Genomic DNA, 9,280 nt, shown 5'->3' with positions numbered 1-9,280 from the left:
ATTATTATATAAATATCTCAAAGCGACGATCACCGCATATAACAATCACGCAAGAAATAAAATGGATAATTCAGGCAGCAAACGGAGGTATGTATAGCATCCGAAATACTATTAAATCCAAAAACCTAACACGAATATCAAAAATTAGGATATTTAAAACAGTGATTAGATCGTCGCTCATTTATGAGTGTTAGACGTGGACACTGACAAAAGCAGTGGAAAGAGAAATCAGATGTTTTGAGGGAAAAATCCTCAGAATGATCTTCGGACCCTATCACGACCCGAATATTAATCAATAAAGAATGAGAACAAATGCCCAAAATGCCGACGTCCAACAGATGTGACTAGTGACATAGTCCAAGTGACATAGTCCAAGAGATTAAATCACAACGTCTAAGTAGTCCAGAGAAATAAGGTTTTTCTCGTGACACATCCCCCTCCAGGCCGAAACCAAATTTTTTGAGTAGTATGGACATCTATATTATTAACCTATATGTTTCCTGCAGCCGATTTTGATGATATACATAGTTATAAACAAATGAAGATCGAAAAACGGTAAATTATCGCTTTTTTCGTCTATTACCAAAAAGTTAAGCACTTTAAACAAATTTGAGAGTAAGAAACTCATAAATCGTATAAAAAACTTCAATATGGCATTCGCTGAATATGTCCAACCTTATTGGTTGCTTAGAAAATTGCAAAATAAATCATAAATATTGAGTTTTTATAAATATTCGTAACTTAGGTAAAAATTAACTTAGAATCTTCTTATTACACGGAATGCCGAGACTTCTTGTACTTAAATTATATTTTAAATTTCATAGCAATTGGTCAAATAGTTTAAAAGTTATTTAATTTATTTTTCCCAAATTCATTTTTTTTGCAACACTATAAGTCAGAAAATTATGAGGTTACAATAATACTTCTGACAGTTTATGAAAGAAGAACATTTATACTATTACCTTAATTAAAAACAAATGACAAAAAATAATTTTAAACAGTGTAAAATTATTTTGCAAAAACATGTCCATTCTTTGCTTACTTATAAACAATTAGAATAACTTTTTAACCGTTACCCGTAGAAAAATTATTTTTTCATATTTAGAAAGACTGAATTTTTATACACATTTAGAAAGAAAAACAACTGTTCTAGGACATTTAGGGACAAAGTTAGCCCCCCCATTTTTTTAATTCACATGTTTTTGCAAAATTATTTTGCAATATCTATAATTATTTTTTGTCATTTTTTTTTTAAATTAAATTAATACTGTAAATTTTCTTCTTTCATAAACTATCCAAAATATTACTGTAACTTCATCATTTTCTGACTTACAGTGTTGCAAAAAAAATTTATTTTGGATAAACAAATTAAATAACTTTTAAACTATTTGACCAATTGCTTTGGAATTTAGGGTATAATTTAAGCACCATAAGTCTCAGCATTCCATGTAATAAGAAGGTTCTAAGTTAATTTTTACATAAGTTATGAATATGAAGCTTATTACTCCTAAATTTGTTTAAAATACTTAACTTTTTGGTTATAGACGAAAAAAGCGAAAATTTACCGTTTTTTGATCTTCATTTGTTTATAACTATGTATATCATCAAAATCGGCTGCAGGAAACATATAGGTTATTATCATAGATGACCATATTACTCGAAAAATTTGGTTTCAGCCTGGAGGGGGATGTGTCACCAACATGATATTTTTTTTCCTTATTTCTCTGAACTAAAGATAGGCTGGCCATTTCCACAGACTTCCTAATAACAGCCTTACCAAGTTAATCTGGGAGAAAGCACCGACAGGGAGAAGGCCCTGAAGATGCCCTAAAATGCGATAGAGAGATATGGTCAGAATTAATAATAAAGGTGCTAGCCACCGACTCGACTATCACGGATGACTGTTCGACATGGAAGCGGGCTGTGCAGTCAGCCAAGACCACCACGATTTATAGTGCTACGAGAAGAAGAAGAAGATAAATATAACGTTCAAATGTGTTTCACCCAACTTGCTCATTCCAAATTTTTTTATCTATTTTTATTCATTTGAGTCATTGTTGATACTGTTTTCTCGAAATTGTGGAAAGTGATTTCAATAAGTAGGTACGGCGCGCGCCTTAAAAATGCCTTAAAAAAAAAGAATGTGTGTGTACTTTGTACGCACGTAAGAAGTTATACTTCTATTATATGATTTAAATGAAATTAATATACTTTTTATTTATATTTTGTTTAAATATTAAACTAATTTATACTTACTACTTCTAAAACATTTTTATTAGAACAGTGCCAAAAATTAAAATAATAAAAGAATAAAACACACACAAACACATTAAACAAGCCACAAATGATGTCTGAACATTAATTGTCGAAATTTTTTTTAACTAAATACGTATTTTCTGAAAATACAATTATATAATAAATATACTTACAATCATAAAATGTATTAAAAAAAAAACAAAAAAGAAAGTTTCTATTGGGACTCGAACCAGCGCTGATAAGAGCGGTTGGTATTGGAATTCATTCGCCTTCTCCGCTTAGCCACGGACACTATGTGTCATTATTTACGAAGATCGACTAACTAAACGGATTAAACTTGTGATATTTTGATATTTTGAAAATTGATCAAATTATTTTAATTTTGAATTGAAATGATTTAGAATTGAAAAAATACAACAAAACATAGAGTAAAAAAACAATATATTAGGTGAATATTGATAGAAATTTTGATGGTAATCAAATTATATAAATAAAAGTATTACATACTATGTATTTTGGCAGATCAAATAGGTAGGTTTATGCCCATGATACATTAACAATTATTACGTACCTGTTGCTTTTAAAAACTATTTAAAAGTCACTACAATATTATAAACTTTTTTGTTTCTGTCCTCACAACAATAAAACTAATATATTATACATTTGTTTACCTTTACCTTTACCTCCAAACCACAGCTGCCATATCGGATAATTTTTGACATGTCATTTGAACATCAAATCAGAACAAAGTTATAATGCGCATGCGCCGGGCTGATAGGTTTTAACATATAAAAAAATCACCCTCTATCGCCGGTAAAGAAGTATAACTTCAAAAACTTGAACCAGTAATCGAAGAAAGAAATCTAATTCCATCACACCAAAATTTCAATGTGGAAAAAACGATTTTGTTAACGAGCAATTGAACAGGTTCACTAATATATAAATGGCACTGAAAGAAAAAAAGTTTGCACCACCGTTTTCCCGGATGTAGCCCAAGCTTTTAACAAGGTATATATAAAGGTTTAATATATAAATTAGACTACCAGAACAGTAATCTATACTCATATGGTATGCGGCAAAATAAACAGTACTGAAATGCGTATTCCTCAAATTTGTATGTGCTAGACGCCGAAACGTAGTGAGTAGTTTCTGAACGTCGTTATAACGTATGTAAATGGCGTGTTAATATTAGGTACTTCAGGATGGTTCTCAGTTTGACAGAAAAAAAATTATCGTGGACTACTATTTTCGGTCATACGGAAAAGGTCGCGAAAACGGTTCAAGCTTAAAATCAAAAATGGTTTCAGAAGGACGGGGCAACCTGTCTTATATGGCCAGGGAGTTTCTTCGAATACTGTGAAATCGGTTTTCATTGATTTTCCATACCCATCGCACTCACCACACCTAACGCCACTTTTTGTATTATAACTAGAAGATTTATGAACGCAAGTGTCTCTTTGTTTTTTTATAACCTACGAAAATGTTTTATATAGTTTTCTATATTCCTTTTCGGGGGTGCAAAGCTGTCTCGCCTCCTCGTGGTGCACCCTGGGTAACGCTAAATGAGCAGCAACATCGAACCGCCAGACCATCTTTCAGATCTCCTGGCGAACACATTGCAGTACAACCATGCAACAAACAAAAAACGGTTCTTCTCAGAATCATCTGACAATTGGACCAACAATCCGAGTATGCCAAATAAACATTGAAGGTATTAGCAGAAGCAAGAGCGAATACATCAGCAAGCTCCTTGCAAAACATAGCATTGACATAGCCACAGTTCAGGAAACACACACTGCTGATGACTTACAACTGAACAACCGAGGTCAAATTCCAGGATATAGATTGGTAGCCTCACTTAATCACCCACAATATGGAATTGCTACCTATTGTAGAACAGATATAAAAAATGTTAGCACCGTACATTCTTACTCATCCCAAGAACTCTTCATACTGGCAACCGTAATAGACAAGATCACAATAGTTAATATATATAAACCACCAAACGCAATATGGCCACCAGAAGTGCTTCCCTCATTCCCGCATCCATCAATATATACGGGAGACTTCAATAGTCATCACACTACATGGGGCTATAACCAGTGTAATCTCCACGGCGAACAAGTGATTAAATGGGCGGAGCTCAAGCATCTTAGACTTCTGCACGATGCAAAACAGAAGCCTACCTTTTTTTCCGCTAGATGGCAGAAAGGCTACAACCCAGATCTTACATTTATATCCACCAAAGATGACTGCCATAATCATGCAACTAGAGAAGTTCTTGATAATTTCCCAAAATCGCAGCATAGGCCGGTGATAACAACTATGGGCATCACTATTCCCATTATAAACTGAATTCCTCTGCCTAGATGGAACTTTCGTAAGGCAAACTGGGATAAGTACCAAGCACAATTGGAGAAAGATATCAGATATATTGAGCCTAAGGTAGAAAACTACGGAAGATTCGCCAAACTTATAATTAGCTGTGCTAAAAAACATGTTCCACGTGGCCTAACCAAATCCTACATCCCATGCTGGACCGAAGAATGCAAAGACCTGTATGATCAATATGAGCAAACCAGAGACCCAGATCTAGGGGAACAACTTCTAGAGTCTCTAAATTCTGCAAGAACTACCAGGTGGAGGGAAACTCTCGAAAACCTTAACTTCACGCATAGCAGTCGCACTGCCTGGAACCTGCTCAGAAAACTGGACACAGGCGCTAGTATCCCAACAACTAACTTTCATTACCAAATCCAGAAGATATAGCGAAACGCATTGCGCAAATCTCCAAACCAGTCATAGAAAAGGCTCATAAAAGAGAAGTTTGATATAAGCTCAAAAAGATCAAAACTGCATCTCAACAAAGCCTACCCATTATGGGGCAAATAGAGATCAAGGAACTTTTCAACGCTCTAGACTTAATTAAGTGCCGCAAAGCTGGACAAAATATATCCTGAGTTCATAAAACACATTGGTCCAAAAACTCGAAAGTGGCTCCTCGACTTCTTCAACCAGATAATGACGACGCAAAAGCTCCCCAAACTATTCAAGCAAAGCAAAGTCATCGCAATCTATAAACCAGGCAAATATGCTTTATTGCCCGAGAGTTACAGACCAATCGCCCTTTTAAGTGTCTGCTATAAGATCTTTGAGAGGATAATCTACGCGAGACTTTTACACTCTGTAAGCGAAAATATTCCCGTTGAACAAGCTGGATTTGTGCCAGGAAGGAACTGCAGTGATCAAGTTCTTTCTCTAACCACATTTATTGAAAATGGCTTCCAAAAGAAAATCAAAACGGCAGTAGCATTCATTGATCTGACTTGTGCTTACGACACGGTATGGAAAGAAGGACTACTACTAAAATTGTACCAAATGGTACCATGCCAATCATTTAATAAGCTAATAAATCAAATGCAGTGTGACAGATTATTCCAAGTTAGCGTTAATGGGAAAACTAGTAAATACAGAAGTTTACAGAATGGGTTACCCCAAGGATCGGTTCTATCGCCGCTCCTGTTTAACATTTACACCTCAGACGCTCCCACTACAATCTCACGCAAGTTTATTTATGCAGATGACATGGCTTTAGGCATACAAGAAAGAAACATCGAGAACGCCCAAGCTATCCTAGAAAGCGACTTACATACTATTAACACATATTTTAAAAAATGGGGCCTTCAGCCAAATCCCACAACAACAGAAGTTACTGCCTTCCATCTAAATAACCGGGAAGTGAACTACAGACTAAACATAGAAAGCGAAGGGGTTACCCTAAAACATAGCCCAAATCCAAAATATCTCGGTGTAACACTGGATCGTACTCTAACTTTCAAGGAACACTTACATAAAACTGCAGCTTAAGTAAAAACTCGCAATAATATCATTCACAAGCTTGCAAACACCTCTTGGGGAGCCAATGCAGACACAATCAGGACAAGCGCTCTTGCATTAGTCTATTCAACAGCCGCATATTGTGCTCCAGTTTGGCTAAACAGTCACCATACTAACGTCCTAGACACACAACTAAATCAGACAATGAGGTATATTATGGGGACCATAAAAAGCACACCAACTCAGTGGCTTCCAGTTCTGAGCAACATTGCACCAACCAAAACACGTCGGTTAGCTGCCCTTAAATCACAATACCAGAAATGTCAAAAGAATCCCTCATTGCCAATAAATACCGACATAGATCAGTTAAACCAGGGCCAATTGCGGCTGAGATCTCGAAACCCGCCAACAATAACAGCAAAAAATCTTCCAAACAATTTCACAATCGATGAGCATTGGATAAGCGAATGGAACGAAGAAGTGAACAATGCACACCTAATAGGAAATCCCACAGTCAAACTCAACGGTTTCTCTCTTCCGCGCCGAGAATGGTGTAATCTGAACCGAATCAGGGCAGGTCATGGAGTGTGCAATAAATCACTTAACCAATGGGGCATCGCAGACAGCCCGCTATGTGACAAATGCAATGCTGCTGAACAAACAGTCCACCACATTACACAAGAATGTCCAGCCACACGATTCGAAGGAAGCTTAATCGAAATCCACGAACTAACTCCTGAGGCAATGGAATGGCTCCACAGCAGCAATATCCGCCTTTAATGTTTTCATTTTCATTTATATTCTTACAATCTATTGTATGTTTTAGCAATGTGTAAAGTTCATACGAATATATATATATATATATATATATATATATATATATATATATATATATATTAAAGGATTTATATATATATATATATATATATATATATATATATATATATATAAAGAAGTTTGGTATTATTGACTGATAATATGTAGACTTTAGTTTTTTATTGAGGTTGCAGTCATTTATTTCTAAGGGGCAGGGTAAGAGAAACTCTGTGTTATAATCAAGCTTTCGCAAAATTTATTTGCTTCGTCAGGATTAGCTAAAATTATTATATAGTTATAAATAAATACAACGAAATGAAAGAACATTGCATAAAAATTAGTACAAAAACTTACAACGTGAGGTTTGTTCCTTAAAATTAAGGAACAAACCTCACGTTGTAAGTTTTTGTACTAATTTTTATGCAATGTTCTTTCATTTCGTTGTATTTATTTATAACTATATAATAATTTTAGCTAATCCTGACGAAGCAAATAAATTTTGCGAAAGCTTGATTATAACACAGAGTTTCTCTTACCCTGCCCCTTATATATATATATATATATATATATATATATATATATATATATATATATATATATATATTAATATATATATAGTTTTCTTAGTTAGATGCATAGTTTTTAAGGTATTCGCAAAAAACCGTTAGAAAAGGTGTTATTTCAATGAAAATGGCAAATATTCAACCACGAATAACTGAAAAAGTATTGAGTTTTCAAAAAAACTTATACAACAGTTTTTGCTTAGAATTTGGATCTCTAGCGAATTCCGTGGTTATTTTAACCAAAAAATTTTCCATCCCTGAGAAGGGGTGGGAACCACCCCAAGATAAAAGCACACATCGGCATAGGGTAGACTTTGAATTAGGAGATAAGTAGAGGCTATTCACAAAATTTAATTAAAGTCCATGCAGTAGGATAGAATTCGGAGGTAATATACTATTCTTGCTCCCATTGACTGGCGTATTTTAAGGACTAAGTTTTTCTAGGTTGTCCGCAAATACTGTGGTGTCATATTGCCTCACTCCACACATGATTTTCACGTATTCGGTGTGTTCACCTTCAATTCTGAGATTTGCTCTCTGATTCCAGTAAAGGATTCTAATTATTTTCAGATTAGGTTTTAATTTCCGCTTCTTTTAGTATTGGCATCATCTTTGCTTACTGTTCTCGATCAAACACTTTAAAATAAGTTATTCGCTGTAATAAAAGTTAACATATTGTAATGTTATTTTGGAAGTAGCAGACCTAATAAAAATATGCTTGAATCCATATAGTATGCCCGATGCTTCCTTCCATTTACTTTAGATATCTATGATCTTTGGACAGTTAATTTAAAAAGCGTGTTCGAAACTGTAAGTTGTTTGTAGAGCTTGACCACCCGCTTCATCTTTTTCATTTGTGTAAAGTTATGAATAATTCTACATAAAACATTCTTATTTTGTTTTTCTTTTAAGTATTACTTTTAAAAATCCACAAGGAAGAACTTCCTGTAGTTGGCTGTATACCATTAATTACAAGTGAAATTTAATAAAAAAATTTCCACTTGGTAAAAGTATATTAGTTTAGAAAGTCCTAAAGGGCTACAAACATAGAAACAAAACGTTTTCGCTCTGTTACAGACTAACGCTCTGTTACGTTTTGTTTCTATGTTTGTAGCCCTTTAGGACTTTTTAAACTAATATACCTTTTACCAAGAGGAAAATTTTTTATTAAATTTCACTTATTACTTTTAACTGTTGTTTTTAATTGTTTCCTTTAATTATTGTCTTCTTCTTAAGGTTCCATATTCTATCGAAGGTTGGATATCAACATGGAAATTCTGATTTTACTTACCTACTTTTTCTTTAAGTTCCATCTTCTAGCGAAGGTTGGAAATCATCATGGCTATGCGGACTCTCTTGACTGCCGCTATAAATCGTTCTGCACTACTGAATTCAAACCATACCCTTAAGTTCTTAAGCCAGAATATTCTTCGTCTTAATAATGAGTATTTTTGCCCTCTCATCACATGTCCTAATGTATACAAGTTTTCGTCTTTTGATATTTCCTTTTTGTAATATTATTTCCGCTTTATTTCCTATCCTTCTAGTTACTTCAACACGTTTGACATTCTTTGAATCCATGATATTCGTAGGATTCTTCTGTAACACCAATATTATTTTACTTACAGCAGTTCTAAACAATTGATTAAAGCTCACACCACAAACCATACATACTCATAGACGTTTCACGTAAATTGTCAAGGTCAAGACAGCAAATTAGTTACCATTCCAATCAAGAGATGTCGCTGTCAGTAAATTCTCTTGTCATATTTAACAACTGACAGTTGACAATTAAATTAATTTTTATT

This window comes from Diabrotica virgifera, chromosome 6 (assembly GCF_917563875.1).
Source record: "Diabrotica virgifera virgifera chromosome 6, PGI_DIABVI_V3a".
Lineage (NCBI taxonomy): Eukaryota > Metazoa > Arthropoda > Insecta > Coleoptera > Chrysomelidae > Diabrotica > Diabrotica virgifera.
This window is presented reverse-complemented; position numbering follows the sequence as displayed.